Source organism: Mustela erminea, chromosome 8, assembly GCF_009829155.1.
Source record: "Mustela erminea isolate mMusErm1 chromosome 8, mMusErm1.Pri, whole genome shotgun sequence".
NCBI classification, from domain to species: domain Eukaryota; kingdom Metazoa; phylum Chordata; class Mammalia; order Carnivora; family Mustelidae; genus Mustela; species Mustela erminea.
This window is the reverse complement of record NC_045621.1, coordinates 85,418,966-85,442,702: the sequence shown is the minus strand read 5'-3', so window position 1 is coordinate 85,442,702 and position 23,737 is coordinate 85,418,966. Positions and strand designations below refer to the sequence as shown.

The following is a 23,737-nucleotide window of genomic DNA, read 5'->3' as shown; positions in this document are numbered from 1 at the left end:
TAGAGCTAGAACCACCAATCCCGTCTTCTACCTTGTTCCTGGAGAAGTCTCTCTTGTGGTTATTGGCATCACTTTCTCTAGTGAGAGCCCAGTCCCCTTGTTCTCCAGCTGTGAGGCTTCAGTAATGGGGCAGACTCCCACAGTCAGAAGGTCCCTGAGCTTGTCCGCCTTTCACTCCACTTCCACACCAGTACTCTGCTGTCCTTAAGCCATCCAAAGAAAGCACGTGTTTTCTTATAGCTTTCTCATGTATTTTCAAAATGAATAGAGGCCCTTCAAATGGCCTTGAAAAGCTTAAAATTTACTTTATGTTGACACAGTTAGGACTGGCCTGAGACCCGGGAGTGTAGATGTGGGTTTGGCTTGCTTACGTGATCAACTCAAAGGAAATAATTCCTAATGAGAAATCAGGATGGGTGAGGACAAGGATCTTTCTATCTGATATGCACTTCTGTCTCTCTAGAACCTAGAACAGAATCTGATATATAGCAGATGTGCATTTATTTGTGCTATTAATAATTGAATGGAATAATGACTTCTGTTAAATAGATTCATTTTTGACAGAATTGTGGACACGAAGTATCTCACCAAGCAAAAAGACATTAGTGGAATGCTTGGTTCAAAGTTTAAATTGAAGGCTACTTGTTAGAGTTTTGGAAGAGGAAATAGATGGAGAAGGTATGATGAGAAGAGTAGGATGAGAGACTGAGATGAAGAGCTAGAATGTTTTTCAGAAGCAGATTACAATAAAAACTTCACCTTTATAAAGTATTTAGTTCTCTCTTTCAAATAAAGGAAGAAATAGATTTTCATGGTAACATAAAGCAAATCACTTTTTCTTCATTCTTCTTACCCATATAAACATTCTCCTTACATAGTTAGCATTCATACAAATGTTCTTGAAATGGTCTCCTATGTAATATATATTTAAGGTGCATGTCTCCTACATAAAAGTATGTATTTTTAAGTAAACTAGATTAAAATTCAAAATAAAAAGCAAAATCTGATAGAATAGCTCTCAAAATATTACTTTATTGTTCCTTCTATAAAAAAACACAACACAATGGAATACGCAGGATAACCATTTATGTACTGCATAAATTTCATATATGTGATTTTTATTATACAGAATGTAAGTCTTAATTAGGTAATTTGTATCTTAACGTCCAAAAGAGACATTCTGGTCTACTGGGCACATAGAAGTGGATTAAGAACAAACCTACCTAATCATGTAATTATATACCATACCAACATACCAAGAACCTAATATAAACCACTAAGATTTCTCATGTAAAGGACGGCATTCTCTAATAGTGCATTCTGGTAACTTTCTTTCCTTCAGGTGAAGCCCATATTAACTTACGGAATAAAGTGACAAGGTAAAAAAAATGTGAATTCACTTATGTCTGTCACATAAATTTAAATCCTGTTATGTAATTAGGGTTGGTACAGATTGAATAAGAGGACATTATTTGTTTTTAAATTCAACATATGACTGGCATTCCTTTATCTCAGATCATTTGGCCTTTGTGTTATTCCTGAAGCAGTATTTAATGTCTACATTAACTTTGAACTTCTTGCTATGTGTTCTCCTGGAACTCTGAGCCTTATTCAAATTAATATTTATTTATTTATATAATTTATAAGTCTCTATTGAGAGAGCAATTCTTGTGTTAATTCCCAATCAAAATTTCTTATTTTTCTTTACTTGAACAGCATCAACTTTAACTTCACTTCTGCATAATTCCTAGGGATTTTCTCTCATCAAAATGATTCCCAAGAATAAACTGTGATTTTTTTTTTTTTTTAGTAGGAATAGGAACACAATTATGATGTTTGTCTTAGGAAATTCATAATGTAGAAACACAACAATTTACTGGCTTACAATTTAGGACTACCTCGAAATGAAATTGTGAAAATATAATAGCCATTTAACCCAGAACAGCAGAGGAAATTAAAAATTATATTAGACTATATACTGTATTTGCTTGTAGGCAATGGGGAAAAAGTATTCTAAATCAAGTAAGATGTTAATTAAAAGGCTACTAGAAGGCCAAGAAAATAAAGTAGACAATTTTTAAAGATTCAAAGAATGTTTTTTAGTAATAATTTATGGATACCTGTTCAGATTGTCTTTACCTGGTTCACCAAAGCAACCAATCTATTTGGTTTATTTAGTGCTGTTCAGCACAGTGGTCAATCTGGCATTCCTTTTGTCTAAAGATGGTCAGGCCCACCAGTGGTTGAAAATGCTACATGTGGACTTTGAGACAATTTGAATTTTTAAGTCTCAAATGTCTATTTTTTATTTCTGAAAATTGAAATTAGGAACTCAAATCCAAACATTCTGGGTTATCATTCAAGAAGTATTTATTTAATCTGCCTAAATAAGTTGTAACAATTTTATATGTTATACACCTTTGGGACCCCTTAATAGCTGTAAATACTGTGGTTGAAAACATCTGCATTAAAGTAGATGAAAACAGACTTAACCTCTGACCCTGTTTCTTACTAGCTGTGGGATTATTGGCAAATTACTCAACTGCTCTAAGCCTCTAAGCCTGTAAAATGGGAATACGGGTAATATTGAGCTATAGGTAGGATTAAATGAGATAATAAACTTTTAGAACAGTACCTGGATATTGTCAGTGGGAGATATTATTGGTAAAAACAGTAGGTTTTTTTTTTCTTTCTACTTAATAGAATACTATCTTCTGTTGACTCTCCATAAATGTTTGGTTGAGTGGTGATGATACTTACTCAGGTATACATAGGATTTGGGGTATAAAGTAAAAAAAGAGACCAGATGATGCTCATCACACTAAATTATTATATCCGCATCTCCTGGAAACACAGTATATTTATTAAATATTATATAAATATCATCCCCAAATGGTTAATCCACTCAAGTGCTTATCTTGTCCATTTTGAAGAAGGCCTCAGTTCAACACATCCTTCCTGAACCAGTTTGAACTTTATTGTGCTTTGAAGGCAATGTAGAATTTAACTGACAATTTCATGGTGGGTGGGTAGGGGGCATGTTGGAAAGGTAGTTTATTTTTGACTGCACCAGGCAGCATGTGAAGAAAATGCCCATTAGACATCTTTGTTTTTCCCAGAGACATAGATTCCTTGTCCTCCCTCAACATCAAACCATCTTTCCTTCAAGTCTACTCTCTTGTCCTAAGAAATTCAGCTCCCTTTTCAAGTTCATATGCCTCAATCACTGACAAACAATTAGCTGAACCAACTATCTTTAGAAAGCACTTTCTAAAGTGCTGGTCTACCATCTGTTTGTTTTTTTAAATATGCCCCCTTATGGGTCTCATATTCCTTGTATGGATGCCTCATCCCAATAAGCACAGCAAAGTAGACCTTCCAGAAAAACCAAAGTCTTCCTGGAGGAGACTCTGATATTAAGAAAATTGAAACTTTTCCCTGTTACTACTTGTAGAGGATATTAAGTCTGAAAGGATTTGAGTTATTTAAACATATTATAATATTTATCAAGGGCTGACTCTGTGCAGAGCACTGGATAGGGAAAATGAGATAACCTAAACAAGACCAGCAGGGCCTGTGTTCTCCTATCTGTGGTGAGACGGACACTTAAATAAGCAATACCGATTTTGATCAATAGAACTTACGCTTGTATGTATTCATCTTAGCTGGGTGATTCTAGGAAACAATAATTTCGATTGTCTGAAATTTTATCTCTATCCTAAAAGAAGGATTGAATTTTGATTTGTAAATATTAAGTTCAAAGTATATTGAAAGAACTATTGAGGAGAGAGAAATATTTAAGAAAAGCCCGGGAAGGATAAGAGAAGTCATGTCAAATGAGCCATAAGGATTAAGCATTGGTGGTGGGATGGAGAAATTATAGACACTATAATGGAAAGTAAACCTAGAGAAGAAGGCCGGAATAAAATCATGAAAGCTTAAGGGAAGTTAGTCATAAAAAGAAATCATGAAAATTTTTTGAATTGTTTTATGACAAGTGGGTTGGGGAAGAATCTGGGGTCAAGAATTGAGGTTAATAATATAATAAAGGCTTTTTTTGGGGATCATTATATTATTGAGCTCCATCTATGATTTCATTTAGTCCACACAACAACACTGTATTATTTCATTTTATCAAGGGGAAAACCAAGATATACAAAGATAAAATAATTTGTTCAAGAACACACAGTAAGTTCCCAAGCCATCGTTCATATTTAGGACTTTCTGATTCTAAGTTCTTGGTTTTAATTTTTTTCTCTTATCATGTAGGAACTGCGATTCTTCAATTGGACAGCTGAAATTAAAAGGGAGGTAGAAGGACATAAGACATAGTCTCAACTGTATTTATACAGAAACTGCGTGTTTCCAAGATTGGCTGGGACTGATGAGAGAGAGCAAGAGATCTGTGGAGGGAAGGGAAAAGAAAAAGGACACCATTGCCGCCTATGCCCTCAAATAGGAGGAAAGTCTAGGCCAGAATCCAAAACCTGGAAGTCATCTGGAGTAGATGATTGATATGGTATGAAATGATCATATCAAGGGGTGGATGAGCCTACATGAGAAGGATGCGTGGAAGAAGGGAATTAACAGAGGGAGAATGAGCCAGGAGGACAGCCAGGCAGGATGGGGTAGGAGGGCAACAAGGAAGAAAGTATGAGTTATTCATGAAAATGGAAACTATACAAAGTGCTGCAAAGCAGTCAAGTACTTACTCACTGGGCAACCCTGGTGAAAATCAGCCCATTTCTCGAAGGTGCAATTTTTTTCGAGATGCTGCTTAAAAAAATGTTGTTAAAGGAAAGGTTATTGTGGGAACGAATTTGCTAACACATGGGAAATGCTGAGTTGCTGTGGCACTGTTCCTGTTCAGTGAGGTCAGCCATCAGTGTCACTGTGATCAGCAGCACCATGGTCTTCACCATCATCATTTGATAAGAGTTGAAGGACACCCTTGGAATGATGACTCATAAGTTTTTGGTGACATGTAAGTAGTAGTTTCCATCCTTTATGGGACAGGAACAGATTACAAGAGGGTGGGAGGAGTCAAAGAAGTAGAGAAAGAAGTTTTTCTCAAAAACTTAGCAGTAAATGTGAGAACCGAGGGCTGTGACACAATGGTGATTAGTCCAGGAGGGTTTTTCTAGAATTGGGCACTTGACTCTGAGAGGAAGAAAACAGAAGAGAGGATAGGAGTAACTGAATGGAATGCACTTTCAAATGGACATGCAAGAAAGTGATCCTTTTGAAGGGATGTCAACTTTAGCAATCTCATCACAACATTATTTGATAATATGGGTTTTTCATGCACAGGTGGGATGAGTTACAGAGAGATTACAATGAATGTAGTCTCACTCAGTATTTCATTTGTACAGTTCAATTCCCAGGATGGAGATTATTTGTTGTCATTCCCAGTTGTGCAGTGACTGAATTTTTTCCATTTTTTAAATATCAGTGATGCCGAGGAGAGGTCTTAAGGAATGCAATTTAGACTCCTGATGGTCTACAAGGACATCACTGATTTGACTGTTCTGAGAGAGAGAGAGAGAGAGAGAGAGAGAAAGAAACATCTCATTTCTCCCCTTGTGCCAAAGGACATGAGAGTGAGTAAATCTTCACAGGGTATGAGATTGCAATAAAGATGTGTGCAAATTTAGATGGAAATTAGGCATGTTCCCAGAGCTCCTGGAAAATTGCCAGCATAGCTCTCAAGACATTGCCTTTATAGACTATGTATATATTTATTTCTTTGTAAATCCAGTCTATAGAGTTTTCTGTTTATGATTGTTCCCAAGGACATTCTTTCTCCAAGCATTTCTCTAAGCAGATACTCACTCAAAGCCAGTTTTCAAACCATATCAAATGTAATCAGTATTTTCTGTGAAATTCTCTCTCACTGATATTACTCTTTTGTTTCTTACAATTTCTATTGTGCAATAATCATAGTAAAGGCTTATCAAAAATGTGTAGACATATGTGTGTGCATGGGGGAAATTCCAAATATGGGGAATTAACAGTATTGATTAGTTATCAAGCCCCTCAAACACATTTTAAATGTACTCTTGAAATATTTTTTTTTATACTATAGTTTAATTCTTCAGTGTCCTTTGCATTCTAAGTCTCTAGAGACTGAGTTGTTTCTGGAAAGCAATATGATAATATAAGTTGAAATGTAGGTTATTAATTGCTAAAATAATCAATGCTATTACATTCAAAATACTTAACCATATCAAGCTCTTTTTCTTATGCTTTCACTTTACTAATTCAAAAAATCATATGCTGAAAGAAAGAATACTAAACCACTTTGAGTTAAAGAAAGTTAAAATGAATTAAAGTTTCCCTGAAAGACAAAAATATACGTAAATCGGTGACATATGTGCTTTTTTGGTGGTTTTTCTATCTTTACACGTAATACTAAATTTCTTTAAAGTAATGCAGTTCTCCATATAAAAATTTATTATCCAGAAAAAATAATAGGTCATTGTGAGAGTCAATGGTTAGAAAGGTGGAGAATATTAGTTTTGGATGTATATAAACTCTCATGACTTTACTAAATACATGTATGAAATATTGAGCCCATTTAATCTGTATCTTTTGTGTTCTTTGTATTTCTATGATATTACTAAGGATGGAACCCCTGGATACTATACAGTTATCTATTAATTTCTATTTTGTGTTTATTTTATTAAATATTCATTATTACTGAATTAATATTATAATAGGTTTTCATAAAATAAAATTGGTGCCATCCTCTTGCTTTTTATATTTCTGTTTTCCAAATTTATAGCATATTTTAGAGAATAGAGAAAGCATCTTGGTTGGGAATTTGGATAAAAGTCTATTTTTTAATGAAAGGTATGAGCTCTGGGCTGGGAATCAGGCTATTGGTTCTTCTGGCTCTTATGACCAGCCAAGGACCTCAGGCAAAGAGGGAAAACTATCCATAAATGGGCTGGGGGGTGTCTGTCTTGCTTCTTCTATCTTAGAGGACTGCCTTTAGAATCCATCAAGAGTTTATAAAAGTTTGAGTAATGTTAAAAGCATACATTTCTTTTTTTACTCAAATAACATTTTATTATATCTTTCTAATTACCCTCCTGAAATAATTCTGTTACTCTCAATTTCCTGGAATGTTTTAAAATAAAAATTATGTACAATTCATGCCAGTTACAGTTTCTTAAGTATTGGGAGTTCTTTCGATTTTCAAGGTTTTTGGTTTGAGGCTCATATAAATTGAAGAGATTATAAACTGGGCTTATATTTTATTTATTTGTGCTAATAGTATGCCCAAGCAATTCATTACCCATTGTATGCAGTTTCAGGGCAGAGAATTCAATGAGGAGTTTAGTGATAACATTTTTAAGTGGGTGGATTAGAACTTTACTTTGGTTCCCATTGTAGTATAATGGTTTGTCTTACTGTGTATTTAATGACATCTATAATGGTGGGCACATAGTAGGTCTTTTCAATCTGGAAACTCATGTCTCCTATTTGTGAATATTTTCTTGAAGATGATTTCTTCCCTTTGTTCTCTTTTTCCTGGAACTCTGATGACTTGGATAGTGGATCGTTTGGACTGACCCTCTAGTTTTCTCAATTTTCTCCCCTACCTTCTGTCCTTTTTTATTTCCTGAGAAATTTCTTTAACTTTATCTTCTACACTTTTTTGTTTAATTTCTACTATCACATTTTTAATTTTCAAGAGCACTTTTCAATCAGAATATTCCTTTTCTGAATGTCCCTAATATTTTAAGTTATTATTGTTTCATGAATGTAGAATCTCCTATCTTCTTGAGAATATTGATTAGAAATTTTAAAAAAAGTTTATTTTGTATAAAATCTCAAGTGCTTTCACCTTTCTTCTCTGTTATTATTTCAGTTTCTCTCGTGTTAGACTATTTCTTTAGAAGGTCAGATTTTTAAATTATCTGCTAATATTCCATAATGTGGCACTAAATTGTTTCTAGAAAGCTCTGAGAATGTGGATGGTGTTTGTTGACTGTGGTTCCTTCTATATATCTGGCTGGGACATTTCTTTGGGAAACACCATATCGGAATCTTCAGGTCTTCCTTTGTGAGTTGGTGTATTTCCCAGAGAGATAACTTCTATTCTCCCGTGTGGAATATATAAAAGTGATTGCCAGAATTTGAGGGAGCAGAGGGCCTATGCAAAGTTAGGGAAAAAAGCAGGGGACCATTTTACTCAAATCACTTCTTTTTCTCTATTATCCTTTCAGGGAATGATAATTCTCTCACTCACCCATGCTCAAAATTCTAAAACTCTCCTAAACTATTATTCCTCCTTTACTTAGAAATTCAAATTAATAAATCCAAACCAATAGCCATATTTTATCTTCCTACTATATCGCAACTTATTTGTTGGCAGGACCCAAAGGGCAGAGCAAGTTAAAAGAGTGGGTAAGAGTGTGGAATGCAGAGATAGATTTGAATCTTAGTTCTGTGATTTGCCACCTCTATGGCATTTTTAATGCTTTTGTCATTTCCAAGGCTCAATTCTCAGCACTTCCCAGGACTTCTTCAAAACTAAGAATTAATATTCTATAGTTTGTTTCTCAATAAAGAATTTTCTCTGCATATTTTATAATGTTTTTTATATTGTATTCTTTTTTTGTGTTAAAAAATCTAGTCAATGTTATAAATAAAACATTATTTACAAGTTCATCTTCCATTCTGATGTACCACAGATCCTTTTTCCTATTAATACCTGTGCTTAACCATACTTCTGTAAATTTAAATTTTTTTCTCCCTCTATTACTTAGGCTGTGCTTCTAAATCTCCTAATCATTGATGGATATTTTTCTGAGTTTGCAAGGTCTTTAGGAATTACTCACCTTTCCATTTACTCAGGAAATATTTTTCTCTGGGTTATACTTATCTCCTAGAACTTTTCTTTTATTAGTATGTGACGTATGTAATGAAGTTTTTTACATGGTCAATACTTACTCATTTTAGACTTTCTTAACAACTCTGGAAGCCTTCCTGAAGAATGGATGCATAGGAAGTGGTGTCTAGAATGCGTATAAATGTTAGCTGTTCCATTCATCCACAGTGTGAAGTAACAGTAATTCAAATGGAACCGCAGTCTATGGGAAAGGGTTAGGTGTGGTCTGTCATTAATGGCGGTGGTGTGATGTAGTGTCAAGTGCAGGGGAAGCTGTGTAGAGAGAGTGTTTTGTCGCTGAGAAAGATTCAGGAATTGGTTACCATGCTCTGTCTCTGTTGTAAATAGGCTGTGTTGAAAGAAGATAGCATAATGTAAAAGCACGTAAGAGCAGACTGTTGAAGAATGAATTGAGACCCAAGAATTGCTTCCACAATAGCACCAGTAAAAGGGCCCTTTTCAGTTGAGTCGATGGGAGTTCGACATATGTAAAGATGGAAATCTTCTTTTTTAATGGCAAGCTGAATGCTAAAATATTATTTACTTCTCGGTGTTTTACAGCATTGTGGTTTTCAAAGCCTCTCTCCAAAGTGGCTGAGATGATCTGAAGGTGACGTGCTCAGGGAAACTTTTCTGAGGTTAGATTGCTATTTAGAAACAGCCTTCACTTTTACTAGTTTATTTTTAAGTTTTCACATGCTTTGTAAATAAATTTTTGGAATTATCCCTTAAGTGGCTCATGTTTATTTGCTAATTCATATGAAACACAAGGACGTTAGGTCTTTTTTACTTATGGCTGGGCTTTGAAGACCTATGCTATATAGTGTGGATAATCTTGGTTCCTTTTACCCATGATTTAAAAACACTTTATTTCTCCAGAAAAAAAGCAGCAATAGAGATTTGAAGTATTGTTGTTTGTGTTTTCTTTTCTTGCTTGCCTAATCCAGTCATACCTTTTCTGGCTATTTCAATTTTCCTGTTTATCAAAGTCTGGTTTACTCTAAAAACTGTATCATTAGTCGGCTCATAAGCCAAAACACACTGGAGTGATTTTGCATAAAGGAAAGCAGAAAACTGTGGGTAACTCTCATCTGCTAAAAGGGCAATGTGCTCAGATCTGTGCTGCAGGAGTCGCAGCTATATTACTCAGATATGATTCGCCCACTCAATACGTACTAGCTCTGATGGAGTGTGCACATGTGATTAATGGTTGAACTCCCCTGCTTAAGGTGTTGTCACAAAGGGCTGCTGGACTGACAGTGTGGTAGACACAGCAACTTTCTTTCTTTTTTCTTCTTTAGGTTCTAAGGAGCTTGTAAGCGTGACATGTTCTTGTTTTATTTTTGCCCATCCTTTCATCTATTTCTCTATGTACATGTACACATTCAAATACATGCATAAATACATAGGCATCTATCTGTGCCTCTCTATTTTTATATAAATGTAACCACAGACATACCTTTAAAATTTCTGTTAACTTTAAATATATACTGTTAAATATGTAAATACTTACATGCATATAAAATTTCTATTGACTTTAAATATACATATAAAATACAGCTATTTTTTTTGGCTTTTACCCCACTCTTTTCCAAATAAAACTCTCTTTTTTTGGCCCAGAGTTACCAGTGCAAACAACCTAGTATTTATCCATCCATACATTTCTCCCTTTTCATATAATAAATATATAAAAAAATATATGTAATTATATAATCTATGATAATTATATGATAGTGCAATTTATAATACAATTATGTTATTATATAATTTATGTATAACATAATTATATATGATTATATGTATAATTTTATATAATTATATAATAATTGATATTATTGCATTTTATTTTATAACAATGAAATCACATTATGTTTACTTGTTTGTATAACATTTTATTAGACATCCCTCCAAGACAACTGGTACATATCTAACTATTTATTTATTTATTTATTTATTTATTTATTTATTGTTTCAGAGGGAGGGGCAGAGGAAGAGGGAGAGGGAGACTCTTAGGTAGACTCCCTGCTGAGCATGGAACCTGACACAAGGCTTGATCTCAGGACCCTGAGATCATGAATTGAGCTGAAATCAAGAGTAGAATACTGAACTGACTAAGCCACCCAGATGCCACCTAACTCATTCTTTTAAAAGACTGCCTAATAGTCTATGGACAAGATGCATCACTATTTAGCCTTTGCTCTTATAAATAATCATTCTTCCCAGTTCAAACAACCTTAGGTTTGAGTTATTACAAATAATGTCTTTGTACATACTCCTCTAAATACTGTTGATTTTATTTCTACAAGATAGAATATAAGAAGTCGACTTTCTGTTTGAAAGATAGATAGATACATATAGATTTTTAAAATATTTAATTATAAAAATTCAAATTTCTAGTAGGAACTATAGTTCTTTTTTAAAATGTTTGCCATTTTATAGGTACAAAGTAATAACTCATTATTAAATACTTTAAATACACAGTTCTTTTATTAGCACTTTGAAAATCTTTATATATCTATAATACAATGTATTTATTTATTTATTTATTTATTTTCTATTTGGATTCACTTTTCTGTAAATTGCCCATGATTCCTTTGCCCATCTTTCCACAGCGTGGAAGGTATCCTCTGGGATGGGCTCCATGATTCCTGCCTCATGATATTTATATCCTCATGTATACTTCACCCTTTAAATACAGGCTGGGTTTAATTATTAGCATCTAACAAATAGAATACCAATGAAGTAATGGGATGTGACTTCTGAGATTGGGTTACAAAAGGCTGCAGTCTTCTTTCTGAGTGTTCTCTTTTGCCCACTTTGTATTGACTGTGGGAAGTCAGTTGTAATGCCAGGAGGCAGCCCTATGGGGTAGCCTATGTAGCAAGGGAATGAAACCTGCAAAAAACCATGTAAATGAGCCCGAAAGCAGGGCTGTCCTCCCTAACTGAGAATTCAAGAGCCTGTAATGGGCAGCAGCTTTATTGCAACTTTATGAGACATTTAGAGCAAGGGGAATCCAGCTAAGGCACTGCTTGATGCTTGACCCACAAAAACTAAAAAAAGTGAAAGTTATTATAAGCTTAATTTGGGGGGCAATTTGTTATGCAACAATAAATAATTGCTATATGTAAGGTTCTTACATTTTTCTCATTAGTTAATAACCAAAGGTTATTTATAAACTTTCATATTCTTTGCAGATAGTTTTGCAACTCTGACATGTGAATATTGGCTTTCGTTATGCTATCTTTTGCTATGTAACCTAAGATAAGTTTGCAGAGTCAAATTCGCCTCCCCTTTAACCTTTTGACCTAACATTATGTAAAATGCATAGCATTCTAAATTTTTTTCTATGACTTTTATTGTTTTATACTTACACTTAAATTTCTAATTCATATGGAATATATTTTATAGCATTATCTGTATGTTGTATCTCTTGGGGAAATCCTCTAAGTTTGCTAGAGTTTTCTTTAGGATTTCCATGTCTTTGATTTTTTTTCTGTGTTTAGAGATATTTCCTGTACTTAATCTCTCAAGACAATTGTTTCAAATTTCAGTAACATATCCACCTTCAGTTTTTGTGTTAAATTTTGAAATTCAGTAACTTGTTTCCTAATTGGATTGTTTTTTTTCCTAATGTAATTGAATCATTTTGTGTGGACTTACAGTTTGTTTTGTGATAGATAAGTTCATCAATCCCCTTTGTAATTCTGCCACATTCTCTCTCTAATCCTAATTTGTGTGATCTGATTTTCAAGTAGTTTTGGCTACTGCATATTACTGTGTATATATTACTGACTATTATAGTTTACATTACTGAGATGTTCAAAGTTATAAAATTGAGGTTATTTAAGACAAGTTTAAGAACTAATCAAAATATAATATTTGCCAACACTGAACCTGGAAAACTATAAATGCCATTTATATATTCCATTGAAAAGGAGAGGCAGACCAAACATTTGAGAATTAAAACTGAAAAATTTAGTCTTTCTTTCAAATTTAAATTGTAATATTTCCTCATGCAATATGATTCTTTTTTTGGGTGGGGATTGATTTTATTCTTCTTTCAATCATCTATAAGAGGTTTTTAATGAGTATGCTTAAAGAAGAAAAAAATGAAACAAAATGTCAGGTAACTTGTCCAAGAAATTTGACAAAATCAAGTAATATAATGCTCATGAATGTATTGTAAAATGATGAGCAACAATGAAGCAAACTTCAAATTTGACTGAAGGTAAACATCACTGAAAGAAAATTTACTAAGTTATTTCTTTAATTGGTAATTCAACTGAGATGTAATATTTCATCAGTAACTTAATTATATCCTGTACTTTATGTATATTTGTTCAGATTAATCCACTTGTGAGTATTCTACTAATAAGTATAGAATGGCTTATTAGACAAATTATGCTAAAAATTGTAGGAAGGTTAGTTCTATGGTTATCAATGCATAAGTACAAAGATCAAAATTAGTAAATATGGCAATATTATGATAAATTTCTTAAGTAGAACAATTTTTTTAAAAATCATGAAATAAATTAAATAAAACCTCAATAGTTACAATCAGTCAGCCCTTTGGGTAGATTTACCAAGGAATTCTAGACTAGAGGATTATGTGGGGCTGGTGATACCTTTGGGAGTAAATTGGGGTATGAGTCTTGAGAAACAAAAAGAAAAAAAAAAGAAAGCAGAAATGCTGTTTCTCTAAATGATCTTCCTCTTTCAGATCTACACAAGCAGAAAACAGTCCTAAATGATACACATTGGCAATTTTGGGACTGCCATCAAGAAAATGGTAGCTAATGTTACATTTTAAATAGAGAAATGTGGGTCTTGTAAGTTCTGCTTTCTTGTAGCAATGTCCACAGTTGTTTTATCTTTTTGATGCATTAGAATTTTTATGAGTATGTAAAGTCCTTCTTTGTCTCTTATAACAATATTTGACTTAAAATCTTCTTTGTCTGACATTGACATAGCCATTCAGGCTCTCTTTTGGTTACTGTTTGTATGGGTTAACTTTTTCTAACCTTCTGCTTTCAAAACACTTGTCTCTTTGTATTTAACGTGAGTCTGTTGTAAATAGCAGATAGTTAGATCATGCTTCCTTTTTAAAAACATCCATTATGTTGATCTCTGCCTTTTAAGTGATGAGTTTCATCCATTTACATTTAAAGTGATTCTTTCTTTTCTTTTCTTTTTTTTAAATAATTTTTTATTTTTTATAAACATATATTTTTATCCCCAGGGGTACAGGTCTGTGAATCGCCAGGTTTACACACTTCACAGCACTCACCAAAGCACATACCCTCCCCAATGTCCATAACCCCACCCCCTTCCCTCAACCCCCTCCCCCCAGCAACCCTCAGTTTGTTTTGTGAGATTAAGAGTCACTTATGGTTTGTCTCCCTCCCAATCCCATCTTGTTTCATTTATTCTTCTCCTACCCACTTAAGCCCCCATGTTGCATCACCACTTCTTCATATCAGGGAGATTATATGATAGTTGTCTTTCTCCGCTTGACTTATTTCGCTAAGCATGACACGCTATAGTTCCATCCACGTATTCGCAAATGGCAAGGTTTCATTTCTTTTGATGGCTGCATAGTATTCCATTGTGTATATATACCACCTCTTCTTTATCCAATCATCTGTTGATGGACATCTTGGTTCTTTCCATAGTTTGGCTATTGTGGACATTGCTGCTATAAACATTCGGGTGCATGTGTCCCTTCGGATCACTACGTTTGTATCTTTAGGGTAAATACCCAGTAGTGCAATTTCTGGGTCATAGGGCAGTTCTATTTTCAACATTTTGAGGAACCTTCATGCTGTTGTCCAGAGTGGCTGCACCAGCTTGCATTCCCACCAACAGTGTAGGAGGGTTCCCCTTTCTCTGCATCCTCGCCAGCATCTGTCATTTCCTGACTTGTTGATTTTAGCTATTCTGACTGGTGTGAGGTGATATCTCATTGTGATTTTGATTTGTATTTCCCTGATGCCAAGTGATGTTGAGCACTTTTTCATGTGTCTGTTGGCCATCTGGATGTCTTCTTTGCAGAAATGTCTGTTCATGTCCTCTGCCCATTTCTTGATTGGATTATTTGTTCTTTGGGTGTTGAGTTTGCTAAGTTCTTTATAGATTTTGGACACTAGTCCTTTATCTGATATGCCATTTGCAAATATCTTCTCCCATTCTGTCAGTTGTCTTTTGGTTTTGTTAACTGTTTCCTTTGCTGTGCAAAAGCTTTTGATCTTGATGAAATCCCAATAGTTCATTTTTGCCCTTGCTTCCCTTGCCTTTGGCCATGTTCCTAGGAAGATGTTGCTGTGGCTGAGGTCGAAGAGGTTGCTGCCTGTCTTCTCCTCAAGGATTTTGATGGATTCTTTTCTCACATTGAGGTCCTTCATCCATTTTGAGTCTATTTTTGTGTGTGGTGTAAGGAAATGGTCCAATTTCATTTTTCTGCATGTGGCTGTCCAATTTTCCCAACATCATTTATTGAAGAGGCTGTCTTTTTTCCATTGGACATTCTTTCCTGCTTTGTCGAAGATTAGTTGACCATAGAGTTGAGGGTCTATTTCTGGGCTCTCTATTCTGTTCCATTGATCTATGTGTCTGTTTTTGTGCCAGTACCATACTGTCTTGATGATGACAGCTTTGTAATAGAGCTTGAAGTCCGGAATTGTGATGCCACCAACTTTGGCTTTCCTTTTCAATATCCTTTTGGCTATTCGAGGTCTTTTCTGGTTCCATATAAATTTTAGAATTATTTGTTCCATTTCTTTGAAAAAGATGGATGGTACTTTGATAAGAATTGCATTAAATGTGTAGATTGCTTTAGGTAGCATAGACATTTTCACAATGTTTATTCTTCCAATCCAGGAGCATGGAACATTTTTCCATTTCTTTGTGTCTTCCTCAATTTCTTTCATGAGTATTTTATAGTTTTCTGAGTATAGATTCTTAGCCTCTTTTGTTAGGTTTATTCCTAGGTATCTTGCCTAGGAATAATAACCCTGCCTAGGAATAATTAACCTTGCCTAGGTTAATGCCTAGGCAATTGTAAATGGGACTGACTCCTTGATTTCTCTTTCTTCTGTCTTGTTGTTGATGTAGAGAAATGCAACTGATTTCTGTGCATTGATTTTATATCCTGACACTTTACTGAATTCCTGTACAAGTTCTAGCAGTTTTGGAGTGGAGTCTTTTGGGTTTTCCACATATAGTATCTCATCATCTGTGAAGAGTGATAGTTTGACTTCTTTGCCTCTTTGGATGCCTTTAATTTCCTTTTGTTGTCTGACTGCTGAGGCTAGGACTTCTAGTACTATGTTGAATAGCAGTGGTGATAATGGACATCCCTGCCATGTTCCTGACCTTAGCAGAAAAGCTTTCAGTTTTTCTCCATTGAGAATGATATTTGCAGTGGGTTTTTCATAAATGGCTTTGATAATATTGAGGTATGTGCCCTCTATCCCAACACTTTCAAGAGTTTTGATCAGGAAGGGATGCTGTACTTTGTCAAATGCTTTTTCAGCATCTATTGAGAGTATCATATGGTTCTGGTTCTTTCTTTTATTGATGTGTTGTATCACATTGACTGATTTGCGGATGTTGAACCAACCTTGCAGCCCTGGAATAAATCCCACTTGGTCGTGGTGAATAATCCTTTTAATGTACTGTTGAATCCTATTGGCTAGTATTTTGGTGAGAATTTTTGCATCTGTGTTCATCAAGGATATTGGTCTATAGCTCTCTTTTTTGATGGGATCCTTGTCTGGTTTTGGGATCAAGGTGATGCTGGCCTCATAAAATGAGTTTGGAAGTTTTCCTTCCATTTCTATTTTTTGGAACAGTTTCAGGAGAATAGGAATTAGTTCTTCTTTAAATGTTTGGTAGAGTTCCCCTGGGAAGCTGTCTGGCCCTGGGCTTTTGTTTGTTTGGAGATTTTTAATGACTGTTTCAATCTCCTTACTGGTTATGGGTCTGTTCAGGCTTTCTATTTCTTCCTGGTTCAGTTGTGGTAGTTTATATGTTTCTAGGAATGCATCCATTTCTTCCAGATTGTCAAATTTGTTGGTGTAGAGTTGCTCATAGTATGTTCTTATAATAGTTTGTATTTCTTTGGTGTTGGTTGTGATCTCTCCTCTTTCATTCATGATTTTATTTATTTGGGTCCTTTCTCTTTTCTTTTTGCTAAGTCTGGCCAGGGGTTTATCAATTTTATTAATTCTTTCAAAGAACCAGTTCCTAGTTTCATTGATTTGTTCTATTGTCTTTTTGGTTTCTATTCCATTGATTTCTACTCTGATCTTTATGATTTCTCTTCTCCTGCTGGGCTTAGGGTTTCTTTCTTGTTCTTTCTCCAGCTCCTTTAGGTATAGGGTTAGGTTGTGTACCTGAGACCTTTCTTGTTTCTTGAGAAAGGCTTGTACCACTATGTATTTTCCTCTCAGGACTGCTATTGCTGTGTCCCACAGATTTTGAACCGTTGTGTTTTCATTATCATTTGTTTCCATGAATTTTTTCAATTCTTCTTTAATTTCCTGGTTGATCCATTCATTCTTCAGAAGGATGCTGTTTAGTCTCCATGTATTTTGGTTCTTTCCAAATTTCCTCTTGTGATTGAGTTCCAGCTTCAGAGCATTTTGGTCTGAAAACATGGAGGGAATGATCCCAATCTTTTGATACCGGCTGAGACCTGATTTAGGACTGAAGATGTAATCTATTCTGGAGAATGTTCCATGTGCACTAGAGAAGAATGTGTATTCTGTTGCTTTGGGATGAAATATTCTGAATATATCTGTGATGTCCAAAAGAAAGAATTAAAAGAAGAAAACGAATAAAGAAAAGTATAAAAAAGAAAAAATATATATATTAGATAAACTAGTTAATAAACCTTAAAAAAGAAAAGGGTAAAAGTTAAAAAAACTTTTAGCAGAACAAGAGAAAAAAATGAAAAAGAAAAAAAATTAAATTAACTGCAAGACTAAAAAATCACAGGGAGAAAGCCATGAGTTCCGTGCTTTGCTTTCTCCTCCTCTGGAATTCTGCTGCTCTCCTTTGTATTGAAACCGTACTCCTTGGTAGGTGAACTTGGTCTTGGCTGGATTTCTTGTTGATCTTCTGGGGGAGGGGCCTGTTGTAGTGATTCTCAAGTGTCTTTGCCCCAGGCGGAATGCACCGCCCTTACCAGGGGCCTGGCTGAGTAATCCGCTAGGGTTTGCTTTCAGGAGCTTTTGTTCCCTGAGTGCTTTCCATTGAGTTCCGGAGGACGGGAATACAAATGGCGGCCTCCTGGTCTCCGGCCCAGGGCCCCACTCCTCAGTGCGCCCTCAGAGAACAGCGCCCAGTAACTCCCGTCTGCCTGACCTCTGGCCGCGCTCTGAGCTCACCGAGCCTGCAACCGGTTCAAGGTAACCCTGAGCTGTGAGCTTACTGTCAGCTCTGTCTCTGTAGCCAGTTTCCCTGTTCCAATACCCGCAAGCTCTGCGACACTCAGACACCCCGATCCTTCTGCCCTGTGGGACCTGAGGCCACGCTGACCCCGCGTGGTCTTCGCCCCGGTTTAGCCTCTGGAGTGATGTCCCTCAGTGGAACAGACTTTTAAAAGTCCTGATTTTGTGCTCCGTTGCTCCACCGCTTGCCGGGAGCTGACCCCTCCCCCTGGGGTCTATCTTCCCGTCGCTTTGGATTCACTTCTCCCCAGTCCTACCATTCAGAAAGTGGTTGTTTTTCTGTTTCCAGAATTGCTGTTCTTCTCTTCGATCTGCCGATGGATTTGCAGGTGTTTGCAATCTTTAGATAAGCTATCTAGCCGATCTCCTGCTAGCTGAAGTAGTCTCAGCCTGCTACTTCTCCGCCATCTTGACTCCTCCTAAAGTGATTATTTCTATGGAAGAACTTTTTTCTGCCACTTTTAAGTTGATTTTTACATGCCTTACATGTTCTTTGTTCCTCAATATCTCCATTATTGCCTTGTTTCCTGTTGATTTTTTTTGTGTCCTCTTTTGATTGTCTTCTCACTTTCTTTTCTTTGTTTCTTTTTGTGACTTTCTTAGTGATTACTCTTGAGAATGACTTTAACCTTTTAAATATTTAATAATTTAGTTTGCATTAACACTAACTTAGCCTCAATAACGTATAAAATCTCTGTTCCTTTATAGTACTGTTCCTTTTCATTTTATGTTGTTATTGTCACAAAATTAAGTCTTCTTACATAGTGTGCCCATTCATATGGATTTGAAATTATTATTTTATGTATTTGTTTTTTAAATCACATAGGAAAAAAGGTATTGCAAACCAAAAATATAATAATTCTGGCTTTTATATTTTCCTATGTTATTACCTTTACTGATTTTTTAAAAAAATTAATTTAATTTAATTTTTCAGTGTTCCAAAATTCATTGTTTATATGTCACACCCAGTGCTCCATGCAATTCATGCCCTCCTTAGGCTCATCCAACCCCTCATGCCCTCCCCTCCAAAACCCTCAATTTATTTCTCAGAGTCCACAGAATCTCCTGGTTTTTCTATTCCTCCAATTTACCCTAACTCACTTCTCCTCTCCATCTCCCAATGTCTTCCGTATTATTCCTTATGCTCTATAAGTAAGTGAAATCATATGGTAATTGACTCTCTCTGCTTGACTTATTTCACTCAGCATAATCTCTTCCAGTCCATGTTGATACAGAAGTTGGGTATTCATCCTTTCTGATGTAGGCATAGTATTCCATTGTACATATGGACCATATCTTCTTTATGCATTCGTCCGTTGAAGGGCATCTTGGTTCTTTCCATAGTTTGGCAACTGTGGCATTGCTGCTATGAACATTGGGGTACATATGGCCCTTTTTTTCAATACATCTGTATCTTTGGGGTAAATACCCAGTAGTGCAATTTCAGGGTCATAGGGTAGCTCTATTTTTAATTTCTTAAGGAATCTCCACACTGTTTTCCAAAGTGGCTGTGCCAACTTGCATTCCCACCAACAGTATAAGAGAGTTCCCCTTTCTCTACATCCTCTCCAACACTTCTTGTTTATTGTCTTGTTGATTTTGGCCTTTCTAACTGGTATAAAGTGGTATCTCAATGTGGTTTTGATTTGAATTTCCCTGATGGCTAGTGATGATGAACATTTTTTCATGTGTCTGTTAGCCATCTGTATGTCTTCTTTGGAGAATTGTCTGTTCATGTCTTCTGTCCATTTCTTGATGTGATTATCTGTTTTGTGTGTGTTGAGTTTGAGGAGTTCTTTATAATCTTGGATATCAGCCCTTTGTCTGTAGTGTCATTTGCGAATATCTTCTCCCATTCCGTGGGTTGCCTCTTTGTTTTGTTGACTGTTTCCTTTTCTGTGCAGAAACTTTTGATCTTAATGAAGTCCCAAAAGTTTATGTTCACTTTTGTTTCTTTTGCCTTTGGTGACATATCTTGAAAGAAGTTGCTGTGGCCGATGTCGAAGAGGTTACTGCCAATGTTCTCCTCTAGGATTTTGATAGATTCCTGCTTCACGTTGAGGTCTTTTATCCATTTTGAGTTTATCTTTGTGTGATCACCAAGACACCATGGTACTGGCACAAAAACAGACACATAGACCAGTGGAACAGAGTAGAGAGCCCATATATGGACCCTCAAATCTATGTTCAAATAATCTTCAACAAAACAGGAAAAAATATACAGTGCAAAAAAGGCAGTCTCTTCAATAAATGGTGCTGGGAAAATTGGACAGCAATGTGTAGAAGAATGAAACTTTTACTGATGTTTAAAAAAAAAAATCTTCATATGGTTTTCAGTTACTATCTAATGATTTTTAATTTCAGCCTGAAAATCTTCCTTTAACTTTTCTTTCAGCAAATATTTACTAGTGATGAACCATCTTGACTTCTGTTTAACTTCCGTTTGACTTCTTCTTCATTTCTCCTTTATTTTTCAAGAATAGTTTTGCCAGACATAGAATTCTTGACTGGCAGGGGTTTTTTGTTTTGTTTTGTTTTTCCTTTCATCCATTTACTAGTCATTCCCCTGCCTTCTGGCCCCCATGGTTTCTGATGAGAAATTGGCTCCTTCTCTTACTGAGGATCCCTTGTACATGACAAGTCATATCCCTCCCTTGACGCTTTCAGAAGTCTCTCTTCGCCTTTCAATAGTTGATTATAAAGTGTTTCTGTGTGGATCTCCTTGAATTTATCCTACTTAGAATTGGTAGAACTTCTTAGATGTATAGTTTCACATCTTTCATCAAAATGGGGTTTTCAACCATTATTTCTTCAAGTATTTTTTTCTGCCCCTTTCTCTCTCTCTTCTTCTTTTGGGAATCCCATAGTGTATATATTGTACTTGTTGACACCCCACAGGTATTTCTTCATTCTTTTTGCTTTCTGTTCATCAGGCTAGTACATTTTAATTGACATATTTCCAAGATAATTAATTCTTCTTCCTGCTTAAATCTGTGTTCAATCACTCTAGCAAATTTTATATTTCAGCTATTATACTTCACAGTTTCAGAATTTCTATTTGAATTCTAATAAAATTTTATCTCATTGTTGATATTTTCTGTGTGTTGAGCTATCATTCTCCTGGTTTCCTTTAGTTGTTTGTCCATTGGCTTCTTTAACTCCTTCAGCACATTGAAGACAGCTGATTTGATGTCTTTCTAGTATGTTTAACCTTTGGGCTTCATTAGGTATGGTTTCTGCATAATTTTTTTTATCCTGTGAGTAAGCCATACTTGCCTATTTCTTTGCATGTTTCCTAACTTTTGGCTTTGGAAATCAGATTTTACTCTCTCCCCAGAGTTTGCTATTATATCTTGTTGTGGACCACAGTTGTCTATTTGTTTAGTAAATTTCAAAATTACTCTTGTAAGACTGTATCCTTTGTCATGTGTGGTAATTGAAGTCTTTGTCTCATTATCTCAGCCATCCACCAGTGACCTAACAGGGATTTCCTTAAATGCCAAAATTTAGCAGATTCTGTGTTCATTAAGTATTCCCTGGTTGTTGTAAGATTTTGTATTAGTATTCAGAGTTTCAGAAAATTTGATTCTGAAACTTTTTGCCAACTTAATGCTTGCTTCCACAAGGGATGGATCTATGGAATGCCTTACTCCACCATTTTTAGTGATGTTCTTCCTTGCCAGCTGTTATTTTATTCACTTTAAGAGAAAATGAATTAAGTCCTAAGATTTTATTTCTTCACATCCTTTTTGCTTCTTACTGTAGCAGTTTACAGAAATCTTTTTCTCTTTTGATTTCCACGTGTAGTTGTGAAATAATAGTTAATGCTTTGGCCTCTTAAAGCTTCTATAGCTTCATTTACTTCCACAGACTTAACATTTAAGTTCATTAAAAATAATTTAACAGGGCACCAGTGTGGCTCAGTTGGTTAAGTGTCTACCTTCAGCTCAGGTCATGATCCTGGGGTCCTGGGATCAAGCTCCACATCAGGCTTACTGCTCAACGGGAAGCCGGCTTCTCCCTCTCCCTCCACATGCTAGTCCCCCTGTTTGTACTCTCTTTCTCTCTCTGTCAGGCAAACAAACAAGCAAATAAATAATTTAACAGAAATTGTCATGTTAAAATGAAATTAAAAAATGTCTAGTCTTATACTAACAAAAACAAATTTTGAAATTATCATGTTATTGAAATTATTATAGGGTGATGATTTTCTGCTCGTTATTTTGGGAATTTTATAGTATTAGAGAGCTTTAATCTAGTATCATTAAACTGTTCACTTATCTATCAGACTTGTTTGTTTCTGATAATTGATTTTAGTTATACAAATTATTTATCACTTACCAATAGTTCTTAATGATTTTTGAGTTAAAAGCTTTATTTTTTTTTTATAAACTGAAGTCCTATAATTCTACCTAAGTCGCTAAAGAAGTAGACTAGAATGTTTTTTCAAAATTAAAGAAAAGGTTTTGTGAAATATCTCACAGAAGTTATGAGGTTGATGATATAAAAGCTCTTTTTTTAAGGAAAAATGTTCAAACATAAACCATAATATATACTGATATCATACTATTTGACAGAAATTGTATAATATTTATAAAAAGTAAGTTAAAATCTGTATAAGAAAATTCTTTTTTTATTCCCTACTATAGAAAATGTCTTAGGGGAAGCTAATTTAATTTCAAAGAGTTGAATTTATTTTATTTCTATACACATCAATTATGTTATATTTAAATATAAAAATATAATAATGATGAATAAACTGGCATGAAATATTCTTCTGGTGCTTTAGAATAGCATGTCTTTAATGTGGCAACTCTTAAGAGTTAAAGGAACTCTGACAGTTAAGTAATCCCTTCACCACTTAAGTACAACAGGATTTTATTATTAAGTACACTGCCTGGAAATGGTGTGCTTTTTTCATTCACACTATAAACAGTTTTGTTAGATTGGTAATCCTGCTTGTCAGATTTGTTCACTGTTTGATATTAATCAGTAGGTTTATAAAAGGTGCAGCTCTGGACAGAAACGAACAGAAAATACATTTTAAATAATGTTTCCATAAATCATAGAGACTCAGACATCTCTAATTCGGAGGTGTATAGAATATTTTGACATTTTGTGGGTGGCTTGATAGCTTGCTACTAAACCAAAAGTTTAATAGCAGAGCTACTGTCCATTTCATTGCATGACTATAGAATTGGCTCTCCTAGTATAAATTTGTTCAAAGTTCATGAGACTTTTTTTCCTGAGCATTTAACAATTAACTTTTTAATTGTATTGTAGAATATGAACAATAAAAGTGTTACGACTATAGAATAAATGACATAATTTTGGATCATGAGTGGTTACCACATATGTCCTCATCTTTAAATTTCTGTATTTC

The 23,737-nt window shown here is 35.0% G+C and overlaps 1 long non-coding RNA gene across 3 annotated transcripts in view; it reads left to right on the top strand.

The window, feature by feature from the left end:
- The window catches only part of LOC116597892, a 143,080-nt gene that overhangs the window by 6,551 nt on the left and 112,792 nt on the right, over window positions 1-23,737 (top strand). The window contains exons 3-4 of one of the 3 annotated variants that reach the window (XR_004288839.1): window positions 1,343-1,379; window positions 5,453-5,600. The exons of 1 other annotated variant lie outside the window; for it this stretch is intronic. This is a non-coding gene — a long non-coding RNA (uncharacterized LOC116597892). The remainder of the gene's footprint in view (window positions 1-1,342; window positions 1,380-5,452; window positions 5,601-23,737) is intronic. One more of the 3 variants, XR_004288837.1, reaches the window with a different exon arrangement.